Source organism: Phyllobates terribilis, unplaced genomic scaffold (assembly GCF_046119375.1).
Source record: "Phyllobates terribilis strain yellow unplaced genomic scaffold, ASM4611937v1 Scaffold_172__1_contigs__length_4051808, whole genome shotgun sequence".
Lineage (NCBI taxonomy): Eukaryota > Metazoa > Chordata > Amphibia > Anura > Dendrobatidae > Phyllobates > Phyllobates terribilis.
The window spans coordinates 716,314-739,488 of record NW_027362932.1 but is presented as its reverse complement, the minus strand read 5'-3'; the positions used below and the strand labels follow the sequence as shown (position 1 = coordinate 739,488).

The window sequence follows — 23,175 nt, the reverse complement described above, 5'->3', positions numbered from 1 at the left end:
CGTGGGTGGTCAAGCTCAAGGTCCTCAGGCGCATCAGTAATGGCACTGATCGTGGCAGCGTGGAATTCTTTTATGGAATCTTCTTTATGACACTGGTTTATGACCTCATAACAGTTGTCATGGTGAATACAGGGTCTATTACTGATGCAGGGCACAAGTATTAACCCTTTCATCATTGGTAATTTGCTATTGTTATAGAGGCAGATAACTGCACTTGTTACCAAGCAGGGGCCTTATCATTATGGCTTCCCTTAGGCACCATAAGAAATACAGATTACAAATTAAATGTGCAAGTTTGTCATGAGTGTTTTGCACTTTCTAGATCCAGAGATTGGGTTTATTACTAGCACTTTACAAAGAAAAAAAAAAAAGAGGAAATTACTTGTAAAATAATATTATTGGGAATTGCATTTCAAGCATTTTCCTAATGTGCATTCTACATAGTTACATAGATTGAAAAAAGTAGGGGTGGACATTAACAGCTTGGGGCCCAAGTGCAAGAAATGTGTCCGAGCCCCCATCTTTTTATGGCGACAAAGCTACAGATATGTGTATATATATATACACACACACACACACAGTGGGGGAAATAAATATTTGCCCCCCTGCTGTTTTTCTAAGTTTGCCCACTGACAAAGACATGAACAGTCTATAATTTTAAGGGTAATTTTAACATTGAGAGATAGAATATCCCTGCCCAAAAAAATCAAGAAAATCACATTGTATAAATTAGATAATTTTTTTTGCATTTTGCAGTGAGAAATAAGTATTTCATCCCCTACAAACCATTATGAGTTCTGGCTGCTACAGACCAGTTAGACGCTCCTAATCAACTCGTTACCTGCAGTAAAGACAGCTGTCTTACATAGTCACCTGTATAAAAGACTCTTGTCCACAGACTCCATTAATCAGTCAGACTCTTACCTCTACCACATGGGCAAGACCAAAGAGCTTTCTAAGGATGTCGGGGACCAGATCATAGACCTGCGCAAAGCTGGAATGGGCTACAAAACCATAAGTAAGACGCTGGGTGAGAAGGAGACAACTGTTGGTGCAATTGGAAGAAAATGAAAGAAATACAAAATGACTGTCAATCGACATTGATCTGGGGCACCATGCAAAATCTCACCTCGAGGGGGTATCCTTGATCATGAGGAAGGTGAGAGATCAGCCTAAAACTACACGGGGGGAACTTGCTAATGATCTCCAGGCAGCTGGGACCACAGTCACCAAGCAAACCATTGGTAACACATTCCGCTTTAAAGGTTAAAAATCCTGCAGTGCCCGCGAGGTCCCCCTGCTCAAGAAGGCACATGTGCATGCCCATCTGAAGTTTGGCAATGAATACCTGGATGATTCTGTGAGTTATTGGGAGAAGGTGCTGTGGTCACATGAGACAAAAATTGAGCTCTTTAGCATTAACTCAATTGGCCGTGTTTGGAGGAAGAAGGAAGTACAACCCTAAGAACATCGTTCCAACCGTGAAGCATGGTGGTGGAAACATACTTTGGGGGTGCTTTTCTGCAAAGGGGACATGACGACTGCACCGTATTGAAGGGAAGATGGATGGCGTCATGTATTGCGAGATTTTGGCCAACAACCTCCTTCCCTCAGTAAGAGCATTGAAGATGGGTCGTGGCTAGGTCTTTCCAGCAAGGCAATGACCCAAAACATACAGCCAAAGCAACAAAGGAGTGGATCATAAAGAACTACAGTAAGGTCATGGAGTGGCCTAGCCAGTCTCCAGACCTTAATCCCATAGAAAACTTATGGAGGGAGTTAAAGCTCCGATTTGCCAAGCGACAGCCTTAAAATCTTAATGATTTAGAGATGATCTGCAAAGAGGAGTGGAGCAAAATTCCTCCCGACATGTGCACAACCCTCATCATCAGCTACAAACAACGTCTGACTGCTGTGCTGCCAACATGTGTTTTACCACCAAGTATTAAGTGTTGTTTTCCAGGGGGATCAAATACTTATTTCTCACTGCAAAATGCAAAAAAATTATCTAATTTATACAATGTGATTTTCTTCATTTTTTTTTTTTGGATATTCTATCTCTCAATGTTAAAATTAACCAACCCTTAAAATCATAGACTGTTCCTGTCTTTGTCAGTGGGCAAACTAAGAAAGACAGCAGGGGATCAAATAATTATTTCCCCCACTGTGTATATAATTATATATACAGTTATATGAAAAAGTTTGGGCACCCCTATTAATCTTAAGCTTAATGTTTTCTTAAAATTGGTGTTTTTGCAACAGCTATTTCAGTTTGATCTATGTAATAACTGTTGGACACAGTAATGTTTCTGCCTTGAAATGAGGTTTATTGTACAGAAAATGTGCAATCCGCATTATACAGGAGGAGGAGGTGAGCTGTGATATCACCTATTGTGAATGTTGGGTCCGCTGTGTTATCTACTGTATATAGAGGTGTTATCAGTCATTGTACAGGAGGAGGAGGAGAGCTGTGATATCACTTATTGTGAATGGTGGATCCTGAGTTACCTACTGTATATAGAGGTGTTATCAGTCATTATACAGGAGGAAGAGGTGAGCTGTGATATCACCTATTGTGAATGGTGGATACTGTGTTATCTACTGTATATAGAGGTGTTATCAGTCATTGTACAGGAGGAAGAGGAGGTGAGCTGTGATCTCACCTATTGTGAATGCTGGATCCTGTGTAATCTACTGTATATAGAGGTGTTATCATTCATTGTACAGAAGGAGGAGGTGAGCTGTGATATCACCTATTGTGAATGGTGGAACCTGTGTTATCTACTGCAGAGGTCCCCAACCTTTTTTGCACCAGGGACCGGCTTTAAGCAAGACCAGTTTTCCATGGCCCGGTGGGGGTGGGGGCGGGGCTTTGGTCATATGGGGGTGGGGTTATGGAGGGGTGGAGCTGTATGGGGAGGATGCTGGCGGGACCTCGGTGTACAGCGCTGCTAAGTAGCAGCATTGTACATTGAGCGTCAGTGTATACAGCGCTGCTGCTTAGCAGCGCTACACACTGAACACCGGTACCGGGAGCCGCGTCACTGAAGCCAGTCTGCTGCTCCAGCACGCCCCACATAACATGTTCTGCCGGGGGCGTGTCAGTGAGGAGAGCCTGCCGCCCCACCCCGTCAGGAACACACCATGCTGTGCAGGAGGGCCGCGTCACTAAGACCCGCCCGACGCCCCACCCCGTCCTGCATAATGTTCTCTGCCGGGAGCTGCGAGCTCTGACCAGGCGCAGGGCCGCGGAGCAGGGCCGGCTCCAGGTTTTTCTGGGCCCCGGGCGAAAGAGTCTCAGTGGGCCCCTTTAACACATACCACGATTCATGATGCAGAGATACGGCGGAGAAATATATATATATAGTACAATGCAAAGATTTCACTTCATGAGTGATATCTATTGTAAATTCCACAATAGCTCAGAAACCGGTGAATCGCTCCACACAGAATAGTGGCCCCCATATAAGGCTCCATACGGAATACTGGCCCCCATATAAGGCCCCATATGGAATACTGGCCCCTATATACGGCCCCATATGGAATACTGGCCCCTATATAAGGCTCCATATGGAATACTGGCCCCCATATAAGGCTCCATAAGGAATACTGGCCCCCATATAAGGCTCCATACGGAATACTGGCCCCCATATAAGGCTCCATACGGAATACTGGCCCCCATATAAGGCTCCATACGGAATACTGGCTTCCATATAAGGCTCCATACGGAATACTGGCCCCCATATAAGGCTCCATACAGAATACTGGCCCCCATATAACGCTCCATACAGGATACTGGCCCCCATATAACGCTCCATACAGGATACCGGTCCCCATATAATGCTGCATGCAGGCTGTTACCCCCCACATAATGCCCCATACAGGCTGTCCCCCCCTTATAATGCTCCATGCAGGCTGTTACCCCCCACATAATGCCCCATACAGGCCCCTCCCTTTTAATGCTCCATGCAGGCTGTTACCCCCCACATAATGCCCCATACAGGCTGCCCCCCCTTATAATGCTCCATGCAGGCTGTTCCCCCCCCACATAATGCCCCATACAGGCCCCCCCCTTTTAATGCTCCATGCAGGCTGTTCCCCCCCACATAATGCCCCATACAGGCCCCTCCCTTTTAATGCTCCATGCAGGCTGTTACCCCCCACATAATGCCCCATACAGGCTGCCCCCCCTTATAATGCTCCATGCAGGCTGTTCCCCCCCACATAATGCCTCATACAGGCCCCCCCCTTTTAATGCTCCATGCAGGCTGTTACCCCCCACATAATGCCCCATACAGGCTGCCCCCCCCCCCTTATAATGCTCCATGCAGGCTGTTCCCCCCCACATAATGCCCCATACAGCCCCCCCCCCTTTTAATGCTCCATGCAGGCTGTTACCCCCCACATAATGCCCCATACAGGCTGCCCCCCCTCTTTATAATGCCCCATGCAGGCTGTCACCCCTCCTCTTTATAATGCCCCATGCAGGATGCCCCCCCCTCTCTTTATAATGCCCCGTGCTGGCTGTTCCCCACCTTATAATGCCCCATGCAGGCTGTCACCCCTCCTCATTATAATGCCCCAAGCAGGAATCCCCCCCTCTTTATAATGCCCCATGCAGGCTGTTCCCCACCTTATAATGCCCCATGCAGGCTGTCACCCCTCCTCTTTATAATACCCCATGCCCTCCATACATTAAAAAAAAAAAAAAAATCAAATACTCACCTCCCTTCTCCTCACCTGCTACCTGCTGCCCGCCGCTCGCTGCCCGCCGCTCGGCTCCGAACTCCAGCGTTGTCGGCGTCTTCCCGCTCAGCGCTCCCTGTGACGGCTCAGGGGAGGGCGCGGTGTAAAGACGTCACCGCGCCCTCTGACCTGAGACGTCAAAGGGAGCGCAGAGCAGGAAGACAGCGGATCTGCGGAGGCACGGGGAGAGGTAAGTATCGGGCTGCCGGGGCCCTGAGTAAGCGGCGGAGAAGGGCGGGCGCTGACACCGCTCTCCTGCACCCATAGCCCAGCGGGGTGCACGACCGCCAGTGGGCCCCTCTGCCTGCTCAGGGTCCCGGCATTTGACCGGGTGCTGACGCCGGCCCTGCCGTGGAGCTAGCTGTCAGCGGCGCCGCGGACCGGCTGAAAAACCCCAACGGCCCGGTCCTGGTCCGCGGACCGGCGGTTGGGGACCTCTGATCTACTGTATATAGAGGTGTTATCAGTCATTATACAGGATGAGGAGGTGAGCTGTGATATCACCTATTGTGAATGGTGGATCCTGTGTTACCTACTGTATATAGAGGTGTTATCAGTCATTGTACAGGAGGAGGTGGTGAGCTGTGATATCACCTATTGTGAATGGTGGATCCTGAGTTACCTACTGTATATGGAGGTATTATCATTCATTGTACAGGAGGAGGTGAACTGTGACATCACCTATTGTGAATGGTGGATCCTGTGTTATCTACTGTATATAGAGGTGTTATCAGTCATTGTACAGGAGGAGGTGGTGAGCTGTGATATCACCTATTGTGAATGGTGGAACCTGTGTTATCTACTGTATATAGAGGTGTTATCAGTCATTGTACAGGAGGAGGTGGTGAGCTGTGATATCACCTATTGTGAATGGTGGATCCTGTGTTATCTACTGTATATAGAGGTGTTATCAGTTATTGTACAGGAGGAGGAGGAGGTGAGCTGTGATCTCACCTCTTGTGAATGGTGGATCCTGAGTTACCTACTGTATATAGAGGTGTTATCAGTCATTATACAGGAGGAAGAGGTGAGCTGTGATATCACATATTGTGAATGGTGGGTACCCTGTGTTATCTACTGTATATATAGGTGTTATCAGTCATTGTACAGGAGGAGAAGGTGAGCTGTGATATCATGTATTGTGAATGGTGGATCCTGTGTTATCTACTGTATATAGAGGTGTTATCAGTCATTGTACAGGAGGAGGAAGAGGTGAGATGTGATATCACCTATTGTGAATGGTGGGTCCCCTGTGTTATCTACTGTATATATAGGTGTTATCAGTCATTGTACAGGAGGAGGAGGTGAGCTGTGATATCACCTATCGCCACGGAAGACTATCGCTGGGGGTTGTAGTCTTCCATGGCGGTGACCCGGTCCGTGCCCAGGGCGGTCAAACCAGTGGCAGTCTTAGTTTAATAAAAAGTGTCCGACTACGCCACCCGTGGATTGCGGTCAGTGGGGCCCGCCGCTGCGCCGCAGACCGCTGAGCCTGATGTTATATGCGCAGCCAAGTATGGGATAACCCCCCACGGGAGAAGCATTGCCTCAGGGCAGCTAGTGTGGATGATGGGAGTGATGGTGTGAGCGTCCCAGTACTAATGGTGCTGGTGCGGCGACGAAACACAGAGATGTGTGGTTGGAGTTTCCAATGCGTTACTCACAGTTCTTTACTGGTCCTAGTCTCCTCGGTACCGGCGGTGACTGCCCAAGCCGTGCCGCGTCCACCAGGCAAGGGGCTCGACCAACTCCCAGGCAATTCCAGAGCGTGGCACAGGGCTCCCTTCTCTTCCTTTCTCTGGCCGTCCCCACCAGTGACCCACCTTTGTCCAGCTTCCTCGGGCCTTCTCTTGGCGAAACCTCTCTCCGGTTTCCCTGACCCTATGTGGTATGCTTTCCTGGTGGATGTAGTGAGGGGTCGCACCAAGATGTGGTCACAACCTTCGGTCTTTGGCTGAGGAATTTGTTGCCTCCACCAATTTGGGTTCCGGTACCCTGCTGTGCCAACCCTTCACCCGCACTCTCCTGGGCCTATGGGGTCCCTTCTTCTCTGGTGTCTCTGAGCCTCTCTTAATGTGCTGTTCCTTGTTTCCTTTCTGTTCCAGTTCCTTGCTGTTTCTGTTCCTCTCCTCTGGCTCTGGCCTCCACTCCAGGCCGGCCTCGTGGAGCTGGGCCCAGACTGAGCCACAGCTCCCTGTCAGCCCTCTCTGGCTGAACTCTCCTTCTCTCTTCTCCTCCTGACTGGACTGAACTGACTACTCTAAGATGGTGCCCACCTTATATACCTCCCTCTATGTGTGAGCCCAGGTGACTAGCAACCAATGGGCTCCTACCTATGCCCAGAGAGCCACCCCTATCTGCTCCTACACCACTGGGTTTTCCTCCCCCTCCCCACTCCAGCCAGGGACATGGTCAGTTGTGCCTACATATATATATAAATGGGAGACCGTAGAGCTGTCCCTCGGAAATGGGGTGTGTGTGGTGCATGCAGCCTACTGAGTCCTGGTCCACACTCCATCCTTACCCGGGAGTGGAATATCACACCTCTGGGTCGAGGTGCAATACCCCTGTAGCAGCCGAGCCCTCAGGGTGCTACACATGTATGACCGGACGCTCTGTTAACTCCTCCTGGCGGAGGCAGGGTGCATGTATGACCGGCCGCTCTGTTAACTCCTCCTGGCGGAGGCAGGGTGCATGTATGACCGGCCGCTCTGTTAACTCCTCCTGGCGGTGGTCTTCCGGCTACAGGAATACTGAGGCCGCCAGTGGTGGTATCCGCTGCATAGGTTATGATTGATCTTGTCTCTTCCAATCATCATGTAATTCACCAGATTTTTAATATACCGTATATACTCGAGTGTAAGCCGAGTTTTTCAGCACATTTTTTGTTCTGATAAAGCCCCTCTCGGCTTATACTCTGGTATATACTCGAGTATATAGAAATTCTGGTGGTGGATAGTGCTGGGGGAGGTTACGACGGTGGAGGAGCGGGGTACACGCAGTAGCCGCTGCTGCAGCTACAACGTGTGCCCACGCTAAAGAGAAACTAATATTCCCTCTTCTCCACTCCCATGGGCGTGGAGAAGGATGAATATTCATTCTCTTTAGTAGCGGACACAGAGAAGCGTTGAGCCGCAGTTCCTGCTGACAGTGCCCGCTACTAAAGAGAGTGCATATTCACTCTTCTCCACACCCATAGTCCCGGGGTGGAGAGGAGTGAATGTGCCAGCAGCTCAGCGTCTGAGAGCGCATGGCAGTGACGTCATGCGCTGCTCAGATGCTGACATGAGCTGCTGCAGCAGAAAAGGACGCAGAGCAGAGGTGAGGAAGGAAGGTGAGTATAAGGGTATGTGCACATGGGTGTTATTGGCAGCGCTTTGAACGCAGCATACTTTATGCTGCGTCCAAAGCGCTGCACGCAGGTAAATCCGCATGTGGTCATTGAGTCATGCGGATTCACCGCATCCTATACATTTCACTGATAGAATTTCTCTTGCGGAGACTAGTGTCTCCGCAAGAGAAATTGACATACTGAGGTCTGGGAAGACGCGCCGCATGTCCGTGTCTGCGGGTGAGCCGCAGGTGTATGGAGACGCATAGTGGGCATGGGATCTGTATAAATCCCATCCACTATACTATAACATCTGGCATCTGCGGATTGCACGCAGCGCAAGTGCAATCTACACCCGTCCTCACTATTGTGTGACTCCACCGCGTCCACGACTCATTATCTACACCCGTCCTCACTATTGTATGATACCACCGCACCCACGACTCACGATCTACACCCGTCCTCGCTATTGTGTGATACCACCGCGCCCACGACTCACGCTCTACACCCGTCCTCACTATTGTATGATACCACCGCGTCCACGACTCACGATCTACACCCGTCCTCACTATTGTGTGATACCACCGCGTCCACGACTCACGCGCTACACCCGTCCTCACTATTGTATACCACCGCGTCCACGACTCACGATCTACACCCTTCCTCACTATTGTGTGTTACCACCGCGTCCACGACTCACGATCTACACCCATCCTCACTATTGTGTGTTACCACCGCGTCCACGACTCATTATCTACACCCGTCCTCACTATTGTATACCACTGCACCCACGACTCACGATCTACACCCGTCCTCACTATTGTATGATACCACTGCGTCCACGACTCACGATCTACACCCTTCCTCACTATTGTGTGTTACCACCGCATCCACGACTCACGATCTACACCCGTCCTCACTATTGTGATACCACCATGTCCACGACTCACGATCTACACCCTTCTTCACTATTGTGTGATACCACCGCGTCCACGACTCACGATCTACCCCCTTCCTCACTATTGTGTGTTACCACCGCGTCCACGACTCACGATCTACACCCGTCCTCACTATTGTGTGACTCCACCGCATCCACGACTCACGATCTACACCCGTCCTCACTATTGTATGGTACAAATGGTAAAATGTAGCCTCGTTACTGTCGTGTAGACGGCACCAAAGGTTTCTGCAGAGAATCTGCAGCGTTCTGTTACTGCTGCTCTGTGAGAAGGAAATTGTGCGATGTGGACGGAGGAAATATTGTTTCTTGTATTATAGGGTTTTATGGCTTCACTTTTGTATAAAACATCCATTAAAGGAAGCGTTCTGTTACTAGATGTCGTTATATTGTGTGACTCCACCGCGCCCACGACTCACGATGTACACCCGTCCTCACTATTGTGTGTTACCACCGCGCCCACGACTCACGATCTACACCCGTCCTCACTATTGTGTGTTACCACCGCTCCCACGACTCACACTCTACACCCGTCCTCACTATTGTGACACTACCGCACCCACGACTCACGATCTACACCCGTCCTCACTATTGTGTGTTACCACCGCGCCCACGACTCACGATCTACACCCGTCTTCACTATTGTGTGACTCCACCGCGCCCACGACTCATTATCTACACCCGTCCTCACTATTGTATGATACCACCGCACCCACGACTCACGATCTACACCCGTCATCGCTATTGTTTGATACCACCGCGCCCACGACTCACGCTCTACACCCGTCCTCACTATTGTATGGTACCACCGCATCCACGACTCACGATCTACACCCGTCCTCACTATTGTGTGATACCACCGCGTCCACGACTCACGATCTACACCCGTCCTCACTATTGTGATACCACCGCGTCCACGACTCGCGCTCTACACCCGTCCTCACTATTGTATACCACCGCGTCCACGACTCACGATCTACACCCTTCCTCACTATTGTGTGTTACCACCGCGTCCACGACTCACGATCTACACCCGTCCTCACTATTGTGTGACTCCACCGCATCCACGACTCACGATCTACACCCGTCCTCACTATTGTGTGTTACCACCGCGTCCACGACTCATGATCTACATCCGTCCTCACTATTGTGTACCACCATGTCCACGCCTCACGATCTACACCCGTCCTCACTATTGTGATACCACCGCATCCACGACTCACGATCTACACCCGTCCTCACTATTGTATGATACCACCGGGTCCACGACTCACGATCTACACCCGTCCTCACTATTGTGTGTTACCACCGCGTCCACGACTCACGATCTACACATGTCCTCACTATTGTGTGTTACCACCGCGCCCACGAGTCACGATCTACACCCGTCCTCACTATTGTGTGTTACCACCGCGTCCACGACTCACGATCTACACCCGTCCTCACTATTGTGATACCACCATGTCCACGACTCACGCTCTACACCCGTCCTCACTATTGTGATACCACCATGTCCACGACTCACAATCTACACCCGTCCTCACTATTGTGTGTTACCACCGCATCCACGACTCACGATCTACACCCGTCCTCACTATTGTGACACTACCGCGTGCACGACTCACGATCTACACCCGTCCTCACTATTGTGTGTTACCACTGCGTCCACGACTCACGCTCTACACCCGTCCTCACTATTGTGTGTTACCACAGCGTCCACGACTCACGATCTACACCCGTCCTCACTATTGTGTGTTACCACTGCGTCCACGACTCACGATCTACACCCGTCCTCACTATTGTGTGTTACCACTGCGTCCACGACTCACGATCTACACCCGTCCTCACTATTGTGTGTTACCACTGCGTCCACGACTCACGATCTACACCCGTCCTCACTATTGTGCGTTACCACAGCGTCCACGACTCACGCTCTACACCCGTCCTCACTATTGTGATACCACCGCGTCCACGACTCACGATCTACACCCGTCCTCACTATTGTGATACCACCATGTCCACGCCTCACGCTCTACACCCGTCCTCACTATTGTGATACCGCGTCCACGCTCACGCTCTACACCCGTCCTCACTATTGTGATACCACCATGTCCACGCTCACGCTCTACACCCGTCCTCACTATTGTGATACCACCGCGTCCACGCCTCACGCTCTACACCCGTCCTCACTATTGTGATACCACCGCGTCCACGCCTCACGCTCTACACCCGTCCTCACTATTGTGATACCACCATGTCCACGCCTCACGCTCTACACCCGTCCTCACTATTCTGTGATAACACAGGCGCTTAGTGCACCTTTGGCGAGGCCAAACATTTAAAAAGAGTCTGACAGCACAGAACGACTGTTTAAACCAAGCACAGGCCCTCGGTGCACCGTGATTTGGCCAAACATTGCTCTATGAAGCCAGAGCTATCATATAAGGTGGGGGGGCGAGGTGTGCAAATGGAGACCGCGACCAATCAGCAGAAAGATGCACAGCGTTGTTTAAATTTGGCACAAAAAAACGCAGATTGGTCGCGGCCGGTGGTTGCGACCAATCAGCAGAGTGAGGTTTAAATTTGGCCCGCGACCGCTGCCCGCGACCAATCACCGATTTAGGCGCCAAATTCAAATATCGGCCGCGACCAATCAGCACAGCGGTGTTTAAATGTGGAGCCAAGATCGGTGATTGGTCGCGGCCGATATTTAAATTTGGCGCCCAAATCGGTGATTGGTCGCGGGCAGCGCCAGCGACCAATCAGCGATTTTTAACACAAATGTCCGGACCTTTGTAACACCATGCGTATACTGTGGGGACATCAGCGGCTAGGGTGTGAAGGGAGGACCGGGGAGCGGCGCTGCGGGTCGGGATACTTCTGCTGCGAGCAGTCGCTCATCTCTCGGCTTCTCGGAGTGGAAGTATCCGCACAGGCAGCGGCGCTCCCCGCTCCTCACTAATACGATTCGCTGATTGGTGAAGAGCTGGAAGGCAGCAACGAGACAAGAGGGGGCTCACGGGGAAAGAAAGGGTTAATGTCCGGCCACAGCAGGCAGCGCTGACAAGGGGCGATGGATGCTATATGCTGGGAAACCTTCCATCCTGGGGACATTCTGCACCTGGGGGTCTTCAGGGGAACTCGTTAAGATCCTGAGGCCCCAAAGGACGAGAGGCTGAAATACAGATTCGGTGCAGGTATAACACACGGACGCCCTGCAAAGGCTACGGTAATTTAGGGTTACTGCAGGGTAATGGGGGGGTTTTCAGGAATGATTGACTAATAAGGGGTTAAGCACATATGTGCTGCTCAGCAGAGCTCATTGATGGGAATTCTAATTTATTTTATCTTTTTACATAAGACTTTAAAATGCTGATTACTCACAGCCACCACTAGGGGGAGCTCAGAGCATACAACACACCACAGGCGCCCTCTAGTGGTGACCGCAGGCAGCATGAAGCTCATTACATGCAGCAGGTGCCCTCCAGTGGTGGCTGCAGCTAGCGCAGAGTTCAGTGCATACAACATACCGCAGGCGCCCTCTAGTGGTGGCTGCTGGCAACGCAGAGCTCTGTCCATACAACGCAGGCAATGCAGAGCACAGTGCATACACCACAGGCGCCCTCTAGTGGAGGCTGCTGGCAGCGCAGATCTCAGTGCATACACCACAGGCGCCCTCTAGTGGAGGCTGCTGGCAGCGCAGAGCTCAGTGCATACAACACATCACAGGCACCCTCTAGTGGTGGCTGCTGGCAGCGCAGAGCTCAGTGCATACACCACAGGCGCCCTCTAGTGGTGGCTGCTGGCAGCGCAGAGCTCAGTGCATACACCATACCACAGGCACCCTCTAGTGGTGACTGCTGGCAGCGCAGATCTCAGTGCATACACCACAGGCTCCCTCTAGTGGTGGCTGCTGGCAGCGCAGAGCACAGTGCATACACCATACCACAGGCGCCCTCTAGTGGTGACTGCTGGTAGCGCAGATCTCTGTGCATACACCACAGGCGCCCTCTAGTGGTGACTGCTGGCAGCGCAGATCTCAGTGCATACACAACAGGCGCCCTCTAGTGGTGGCTGCTGGCAGCGCAGATCTCAGTGCATACACCACAGGCGCCCTCTAGTGGTGGCTGCTGGCAGCGCAGATCTCAGGGCATTCACCACAGGCATCCTCTAGTGGTTACTGCAGGCAGTGCGGAGCTCAGTGCATACAACAGGCGTCCTCTAGTGGTGACCGCTGGCTGCATGGAGCTCAGTACATAACGAAAGTGCCCTCCAGTGGTGGCAGCAGCCAGCGCAGAGTTCAGTGCATACAACATACCGCAGGCGCCCTCTAGTGGTGGCTGCTGGCAGCGCAGAGCTCTGTCCATACAACAGCGCAGGAAAGGCAGAGCTCAGTGCATACAACAGCATAGGTGCCCTCTAGTGGTGGCTGATGGTGGTATGGAGCTTAGTGCATTCAACATACCACAGGTGCCCTCTAGTGGTGGCTGCTGGCAGCGCAGATCTCAGTGCATACACCACAGGTGCCCTCTAGTGGAGGCTGCTAGCAGCGCAAATCTCAGTGCATACACCACAGGGGCCCTCTAGTGGAGGCTGCTGGCAGTGCAGATCTCAGTGCATACACCACAGGTGCCCTCTAGTGGAGGCTGCTGGCAGCGCAGAGCTCAGTGCATACACCACAGGCGCCCTCTAGTGGAGACTGCTGGCAGCGCAGAGCTCAGTGCATACACCACAGGTGCCCTCTAGTGGAGGCTGCTGCCAGCGCAGAGCTCAGTGCATACACCACAGGTGCCCTCTAGTGGTGGCTGCTGGCAGTGCAGATCTCAGTGCATACACCACAGGTGCCCTCTAGTGGAGGCTGCTGCCAGCGCAGAGCTCAGTGCATACACCACAGGTGCCCTCTAGTGGAGGCTGCTGGCAGCGCAGAGCTCAGTGCATACACCACAGGTGCCCTCTAGTGGAGACTGCTGGCAGCGCAGAGCTCAGTGCATACACCACAGGTGCCCTCTAGTGGAGGCTGCTGCCAGCGCAGAGCTCAGTGCATACACCACTGGTGCCCTCTAGTGGAGGCTGCTGGCAGCACCTTAATTCTTGTATTAGAAGACAGACTTTAGACATAGTAAATAAATTGGTGCAGATTCCTGAACATTCACATCACACTGAACCACATGATCAGAAACTGGCACCTGAGATTTTTCTTGCTTCCAGGCTGAAAGTTGAGTACCAGGGGTCCCTAATGTTACAGCCCACCCGTCCATAGCTCTGATCACTGCTCTGCTGAAGGGGATGGGTGGTCTCATTTCTGCAGGGAGAAGTGCAGCTGCTGGCAGCAAAGTCCAACACCCGACCTGTATAGCGCCTTATAATAGGAGCCGTATACGATACCGGCCACCCCCAATGCAGAGCGGAGACCATCTGCACGGCCCTGTCCTGTGACCAGCCTGATCCCCACCGTCCACAATCTCTACAGTCTGGATCTAAATGTCTGGCCATTAATCCCTACAGCTCATAGTATCATTTGCAGGGGCAAATTCTATCCCTCCGTTCAGTTTCTGGGAAAGCTGAGTGATGAGCAATATGGCCGCCCTGACTGCTCCCACATAGGTGCACTGAGCGATACACAGAGCCGATCAGCCATCTCCCATGGTAAATGTATGGCGGCCGTATTCTGCCCTCATCCAGCTCATTGGACGCGATATAGAAAAGCGACGCCTTCATAGAAAACAACCGAAATTACAGAATGTATTAGTGCAAGTCAGACTAAAGTCAAGGAGCTGTCCGGGCATGCTGGGAGTTGTAGTTTCACAACAACCAGAGACCGTTGCCCTGTGACTTACCCTTATACGGCAACAAGGCGTAGTGCAGCATCATACAGGTAAAATCTATAGGAAATGCTGTTATCACCTCCAGAGCAGCAATCGCAAGTCTGCCAGATTCCTCCTAGCTTCTCAGCCTTCGTGAACCCCCCCTCCGCCCTGCGGCCCACCCCTGGGTGTCTCACATAGCGCATGCTCTGCTGCGGGGCATTGGGGGAGGTGCAGTGTTTCCACCAGATCACACAGGACAGATTATTCCATATGATTATTATTATTATAAACCATTTCTCATATTTGTTACATATTTTACATGGTACAAGATCAGACAAATCAGACTGATGAGAGAAGAGATAAGAAACTTTCCCCACTACCCTCTCCTGCCCGCTACACACGGCTGATACCAGAGAGGCAACAGCACATTTCGGATTTGCCCTGACCTATAGTGGAGGAGAAACCGTTGCTGTTTGCGATGGCGCTGAGCTACCTGCGCGTGGTACAGAATAGGGCAGACCGAGGGGAACGCATGGGACCTTTACCCTTCCACCAGTCTTGAGGGGGCGCCCACTACCCTGGTACCCAACACAAAGGTGCTCCCTCCTCCATGACGCTTCTCATGCGCGTTCATCTTCTGAACAGATCATGAAATGCCCCCGAGTGGGCGCACATAGAATAGAATTAAAAATCCCAAACAAGTGCGAAAAAAAACACAAAACACAAAAGTGCAGGCGCAGCCAAATTATGTTTAACCCCTTTCATGTCCACCAATCGTAGTGGCAAAGAACGGGTTAAATCACAGCACTCTGAATTAGTGTCGGCCGCCACGAGGAGCGATGAGGAGGCGACACTTATCGAAAAGGATCCAGGTCATGTGAGCGACTTACTGCCCTGGCCCCTCCCCCTGATTGCAGGCCCCGCCCCATGATCACTTGCCCCTCCCCCTGATTGCCGGCTCCTCCCCCTGACCGCAGGCCCCTCCTTTATCTAGTATAATACACTCTGTAGTACACAGATTTTGAACGCCACAGGGAATAAGAGTTGTCAGATTTGAGCAGGTAGAGCCCCCGGCCGGGGTACTGGTGGCTGCCGGCGTCCACCTCTTCGTGACGATCCCGCCTGTAGACCGGCACAATCTCCTCCAGCTGAGGCTTGTTGGCGTTCTTTTCGGCTTTCTCTTCGTTGTTGGGATTCTCTGTAAAGAACAGACACAAGTCAGGAGTGAGTCCAGGATATCAGAGTGGGACAAGTCATGGGCGCGGAGCTAAAACAGAAGCATAAAGGGGTCTTCCGGGAATAATCCGGAAACAAGCAGTCTTACAGAAATCCCGCAGAGAGAGTACAGGGCGACTCATGCTGATCTGATCCGTTTTTGGTGCAGTTTTTCCTCCATCTTCGCTGGGTAAAATTGCAAAGTGCTTGTAAACACCAGCAACTTTACATTTCACTCTTTATTAAAAAGTATCTCTGTTGTCAAATATGGAGGTATTCTTAATTCTATCGTTTACAGCTGGTTGCCTAGGATACCGGCCACCTCTACAAACTATCAGTGGTGACTGGTTTCCTTGGCAAGGAGAGCACGCTCGCAAGCTTTTTACTTTAAAGTGTGAATGAGCCTCTCTGACGCTAGATGCGGCCCGTTTTCCCTCTGCAGAGGCACAGCTCCTCCACTAGTGGCATTGGGGAGAGGATAAATTAGGCAGCGACTCAACCATCCCGCCAGTCTGATAGGTCAATCTTAAAGAACCTACGGAAAGCGAGAGAGACCACAGTAACTCCCCAGAGAGCACATTGTTGGTTTTTGATCTCCTGCAGAGGTGAACATCCATGACCAGTTGGTGCTTCTCCAGAAGCCTCCGACCTCCTCGGAACAAGGGGGTGGGACGCTGCTTCTCAAGAGGCCCCGACCTCGTCCGGATGAGGGGGTGAGACGCTGCTTCTCGAAAGGCCCCCTACCTCGTCCGGATGAGGGGGTGAGATGCTGCTTCTCAACAGGCCCCTAACCTGCTCAGGACGAGGGGGTGAGACGCTGCTTCAATAGGGCCCCCGGACCTCTTCAGGGCGAGGGGGTGAAACCCCCTAACTCCTCAGGACGAAAGGGTGAGATGCTGCTTCTAGAGAGACCCCCCGACCTCCTCAGGATGAAGGGGTGAGATGCTGCTTCTTGAGAGGCCCCAACCTCCTCAAGACGAGGGGGTGAGACGCTACTTCTCGAGAGGCCCCGACCTCCTCAAGACGAGGGGGTGAGACGCTACTTCTCGAGAGGCCCCGACCTCCTCAAGACGAGGGGGTGAGACACTGCTTCTCGAGAGGCCCCAACCTCCTTAAAACGAAGGGGTAAGATGCTGCTTCTCGAGAGACCCCCGACCTCTTCAGGAAGAGGGGGTGAGACGCAGTGAAGACCTGCTACAGTATTTATTGTACATGAATGAAGTATGAAAATTGTACAAAGTACCTTCGTCCTCGTCCTCGTTGGACTCGCTGACGTGCACGCTCACAGCCGTGTTTGGGGAGTCTGTCCATTCAAAGTAAACCCCAAAACCAATGTCAAAGTTATCTGTGGCAAACTCCCAGAAAAGATAGGAGCCCTCCTCGTGTGTGGGGACCCGGACTGTGACCACCTCTCCTCTTCCGACGGTGATGACTGAGTCCGCGTCCTGCCGGATCTTCTCTTTGAAGTCTTTAATTTGGGGTCTTTTCCACATGGATGGGGCAGCAATGACCGGCGTGGACTCTGTTGAGAGAAGGAAGTGGAAAAATAATGAGCAAACATAAACCATTAGCCAATGTCCAGGTATCGTCTGATTGTCCACCCAACAGACCCCAACCCCAATGGGGTCCATAGGACGCACCTTTAAGCCCGTTCTCCAGCAGGTCTTCCAGCGGGGTCTGCCTCCAGTTCTGTCTCAGCATTGTCTATGTGTGGGTGGGTTTGTCCGTTGACCGAGGGGGCTTCTCCGGAGCCGGTGATGCTTCCCATGTTCACCTTGGATGGAGAACTGACAGGGGAGCTGGTTCCTGCCGAAAGTGCCTCCTGCTGTTTCTGTAAGGCCGAGAGGGTAAGGAGAGGGTAACACCACGTCATTTATGAGCATTCTTCATTTCTTGTATGCTGCGAAGCAAAACTGCAGTGTAAAGCATGAGGGGAAGAACAAAGAAGCTTAACTTCTAATGAGGCAGCGTTTCAGACAACCACAGGCTCCAATAGACGCTGCACACAAATCCCACTGTCTTCCACTTATAAACGCTGCATCTAATCAACCAGCTACTCAGCGCACCACCACCATCAAGAGCAAAACTCAGCCGCGCAATTTTTTTATTTTTTTCTTACTAAATACAATTAGTTAATTAGTTCAGGTTCCAGGGAGCGTAAAGTGCAGGGTTTATTTTCTACATCAAAACCCGCAATAGCAATCTACTCTGATTATCTTATTTTTACAGCTGTTTTTACCCCATTTATTGTTGAAGATCTGAAGGTTTTATTAATTCTGTACAAGAAGCGAGGGCATTTTTTCATGCATTTTTTCGGCTCTACAGGAAAAAATAAACAAACCAAAAAACCACAAATTTCAGCAACGTCTTTAGATGCACAGCGGTCAGGAGTTTTCCGGGAAGCACAAGAAGTTTCCTCAAACTTTTAAACCAGTGTTTCCAAAACTCCAGTCCTCACGGCCCCCACAGGTCATGTTTCAGGATCTCCTTCGTATTACACAGGTGAGAGAATTCCTGATGCCTTGATAGTATTACACAGGTGATGGAAATACTAAGGAAATCCTGAAAACATGACCTATGGGGGCCGTGAGGACTGGAGTTTGGGAAACACCGTTTTAAACACAGGGGATTTTCTGCAAAAAAAACCCAAACCCTGCAGCATTTATGCTACGTGGGAACATGGTCCGACAGGTAAATGCAGCTCAGAGCAGCGAGGCTCGGGGGTCTGTGCGCTGCGTCTACCTGTTGCTGAGCGAGCTGCACTTGGTACAGCTGCTGCATGTACTGCTGGTAGTGCTGTTCCTGCAGCTGCCGGATCAGGAGCTGCTGTTGCTCGAAGTTCCCCGGGTACTGCTGCGCTGCGTACTGCTGAAACTGCACCGCTGTCTGCGAGTTCAGGGCGGCCATGATCTGCTGCCTGCAAAAAAAAATAGAATTAAGATTTGAAACACAAATGCACGGTCCTGCCCTAATGAGTGCTGCACCCGCCATAGCCTGTGGCCGGCAGAGCTTTAGTAATTTTCCATTAAAATGAATGTGACAGGGCTCCGTGGACCCCATTGTTGGTGACCCCAGCGCATGTACCCTCCAACCGGTCACCAGCATTGCATACAACAGACTGCTCCTTGTACTATGGCTCATACTACGAGGGTCCTGAATGAGTGACCCACCCAAAAATATCCTTTAAGAAAGATGAGTGACTTCCGATGGGAGTACTTACTTCTGCTGTTCCATTCTAAACCGTTCATCCTCCGCTCGCATCCTCTCTTCCTCCTCTCTCCGCAGCCTCTGCTCCTCTTCTTTCCTCCGCTTCTCCTCCTCTCGCAGCAGCCGCTGCCGCTCCTCCTCTTCCCACCGTCTCCGCTCCTCCTCTTCTCTCCAGTAAAGTCAGCAGATGACACTTTACACTGAACTATGTCGGACATGATTTTTGCAGCAGCATCAACCGTTCTCAACTTCCTGAGACTTAAAGCAGAAGTCCGGTCCATGATCCCTCCGGTCTTACATACCGACTGCTCCGTAAATCCATAATCACCGACTCCAGCTATACTGCAATTTGTACTGGAGTAGGAGGTAACCTGAAAGATGCCTCATGTCCTGTCAGTCTCATACTGCTGTTTTGTCCCCCATGCTTTACACTGCAGGTTGGATTCTATGTATCAAACTTAGTCAAAGTTTAAGAACTCCTGCGGCTTTAAGTTAGTGATATGATAGGGATTTGATACCACTTAAGGCAGTTGGAAATTTTACAAAATTGACCCATAAAAAACAAATATTTCTCGCCTGATGACTCCTTCGCTTCTCCCGTGCTCACACTCTGGCGGCCATCACTTTTTTTCCCTGCAGCGATGATGTTGTATAATCCATGTGACTGCTGCAGTCGATCACTGGTTTCTACGGTCTCATGCTGTACATGCCAGTGATTGGCTGCAGCAATCTGATAGAGTGACGTGACGTCATCCCTGCAGGAAACAGAAAGCTCCTTTAAACTAACAGACAACCCCTTTAAGTGTGGAAAAACGTTACCCAGATGTCGATCATCATCTATCTTGTGAGACAGCGACTGCCGCTAACCTCTGCTATAGACTGGAGCGGAAAGATTTGCAGGACCCTGGTCCGGGGTCCATAGAATACCGCTGCAACCATCTCCTATCTATCGGTATCACCAGCGCCTCTTCTGGTAGAGTTGGGGTGGGTTCACTGCACAATCTGCAGAGCGGTCCCTTTAAGAACGTCTCCAGTAACTATTAGTGCTGGAGTTGTCTTCAGGTACCTGTCTGCAGGTTGTGCGTCACCTTGCTGCTCAGCCCCACTCACTTTAATAGAACTGAGCTGCAATACCAGGCACAGCCTGTGGACACGTGTGGCGCTGTTTCGGGAGGAAACCAGCAGTTACCGTGCCCCACCGATGCCGGATGTACGGATTTGAGGGATTAGTACCTTTTTCTCTCCTGCTCTTCTTTCTCTATTTTATGGGATGTGACGTATGTGGAGAAGAGGTGGCAGCATCTGTTCAGGAGGGTGATAAACTCCGTCATGGCTTCCTGCTTGCTCAGGTTGCCCAGGGCCGCCCATTCTTTCCTGTGAGAAAGACGACAGTGTGTGAACGACGCTCAGAGGGAGCAAAGGCTTCTATGAAGAGGTTAGAAACGCGTCGTCGTTCAGTTTTATGCAAGAAACAGTCTGCAGTTTTTTATTAAACTTTGCATTTCAATTCCTATTTTTTTTTTTTGGACACATCAGATCGATGCATGCCCATGATGGAAAATCTGTTGCCGTTTTGCGTACACAGCTCCCATAAATGCTCATGGTAATGAGGTTCACCTTGCAGTCGCTGACTGCTACTTTAGTGGTGAAATATATACAATGGCAGGATCAGACTACATATGTAGTGTAGTCTGTAACCATGGAGACACACAGATCTGCATCAGTGCTGTGTATACAAAACGGTAAGAAAACGTTAGGCTATTTACAAAGTGGCTACTTTTTTATAGGTATGTGATACAGTGAAACAAACCACACGACATTCGTTACCTCCTATCGTTGCCCAGGACATTGAAGAAGCCGACTTCGGGGCACGTGTAGGGGTTGTACGGTCCCAGGAGGACTTGTTTTTGCAGAGCCACCAGCCTCAGCTTCTCCTCCTAGGTTGGATGGAAAGCCTTCCCGTCCTTCTCTGTAAAAAAATACAGAAGGAAAATGGTTAGGAGACCCATCACATGTACCAAACTGCGTGTGCCGCCATATAATGCTCCACAAAAACTGTAATAAGACAGTGATAGGACCACTAAAGCCACCTGACCCCAGTGTGCAGTAATCAGACCCTGCAATACTGAGTAATATCTGTGCACAACACATAATACAATCCACTTTCCAGTAATTGGACCCAGAACGATAAAATTAAATTCTTACAGGGTGATTCCTTAAATACCTTGTAAAAGTCCCTGAGCTCCCCCGATTCTGCAGCTCTTTTCCGTTTTTCGCTGCGTCGCTCCATTGCAGAGATATTCACATTTGCGTCTTTTGGAGCTCTGCATGTGAAATCTCTGCTTGTAGTGCAACGGACTGTTTCTTCTCTGCTTCCACAGATCAGGAGAAGATCTAGTAGTCGAGCATGTGATCATTGGCAGCGTCTTGGAGGGAGGGGTGAAAGTGCGCACTCCCAAATAAGACTGAAAAAATGCAAAGTTGGACTGCAAAGCAGAGATTTCACATACTGCACTCCGAAAGACGCAAATGTGAGTATCTCTGCAATGGAGCGACGCAGTGCAAAACGGCAAAAAAGCAGCAGGGTTCAGGAGAGCTCAGGGATTTTTACCAGATATGTAACTAAATTTTTTGAGGCCGAGTGACAAAACCAAAAATATTTTTATATGCATCTCCAAAAGTACAGCCTAGTTTCCCTGCAGCCACATTAAATGTTGTGATACTGTACTGTGTGCCAAATGATAAAGGCAGCTCAGCTAAACCTGACTGTATGAATACAGTAGCCACCAAAAGTTTAGCATTTTTTTTTTAAATTGTGATTGCTTCTGTTTGGTTGTTGTGAGGCCATTTTTCTGGTGATTTTAGTTAACTGGAAGCAAATGATTGTCAGCTATCAGGACAAAAATTGTGTTGGACATTGTTTTATCCCTTTATGTGTTAGTTTTCAACATTTGCTGGGCCAAATGTTTTGCATATTTTGTTATGGGCAGTCGAATTTTGCCTAAATTTTTTTTTTTGCGTTTTAAGGTTAAAAACATGGCAGAGACAAAGCCAAATTTATCACCAGATGTCAGGAAGCTTATTATTCTGGGAGTGAAGTCAGGGAAAAGCCATAAAGAGGCAGCTATGGAATTCACCTGTTCTCAGAGTCAAGTGTCAGGTATATTAAAGAAAGAAAAAGAAGGTTCTGGAACAGCCGACAAACCTAGAAGTGGACGACCAAGGAGAACTTCCTCCAGAGTTGATCACATTATAAAGAAAAAGTCAGTATCTGATGTCCACAAAATGAACAAAGAATATGGGGTCAAAGTGAGTCGCGACGACTAAGCAGTAGGGCTGAATGCACGAGTTCCAGTCAAGAAGCCTTTCATCTCTGCAAAGAACCGGAAGGTCCAACTTGTGTTTGCCAAAGAACACAGCCAACGGAAAGAGACAGATTGGTCTAAGGTGTTGGGGTCGGTTGAATCCAAGTTCAATCTGTTTGGTAGTGATGGCAGCACTGTATATACTGCAGAGTTGGAAAACGTAATGATGTAAGGTACCAAACGCATACAGTGAAACATGGTGGTGGCAATCTCATGGTTTTGGGCTGCTTTTCTGCATCTGCCATTGGCCCTTGGCATAGAATTGATGGAAATATGAATGCTACCATGAACAAGGATACAGTTGTGCTCAAAAGTTTACATACCCCAGCAGAATTTTTCCTTTCTTGGTCTTGTTTCAGAGAATATGAATGATATTCAAAAGCATTTTGGTTACAATTAAGGTCTTGTATGATGACAACTTCATGCACTTTCAATTCCTCACCAGGGAAATTACATCACAACAACCAGACAGAAGTTATCACATTTTAAAAAAAAAAAAGCAAAACTTTTGGACTCTATAGTATAATCTATATGTGCGCTGTATCG

At 50.2% G+C, this 23,175-nt stretch overlaps 1 pseudogene; it reads right to left on the bottom strand.

Annotated features, from left to right (window-relative positions):
- Positions 1-15,828: 15,828 nt before the first annotated feature.
- Positions 15,829-21,273, bottom strand: LOC141212386 (Golgi resident protein GCP60-like; annotated as a pseudogene).
- Positions 21,274-23,175: the final 1,902 nt, after the last annotated feature.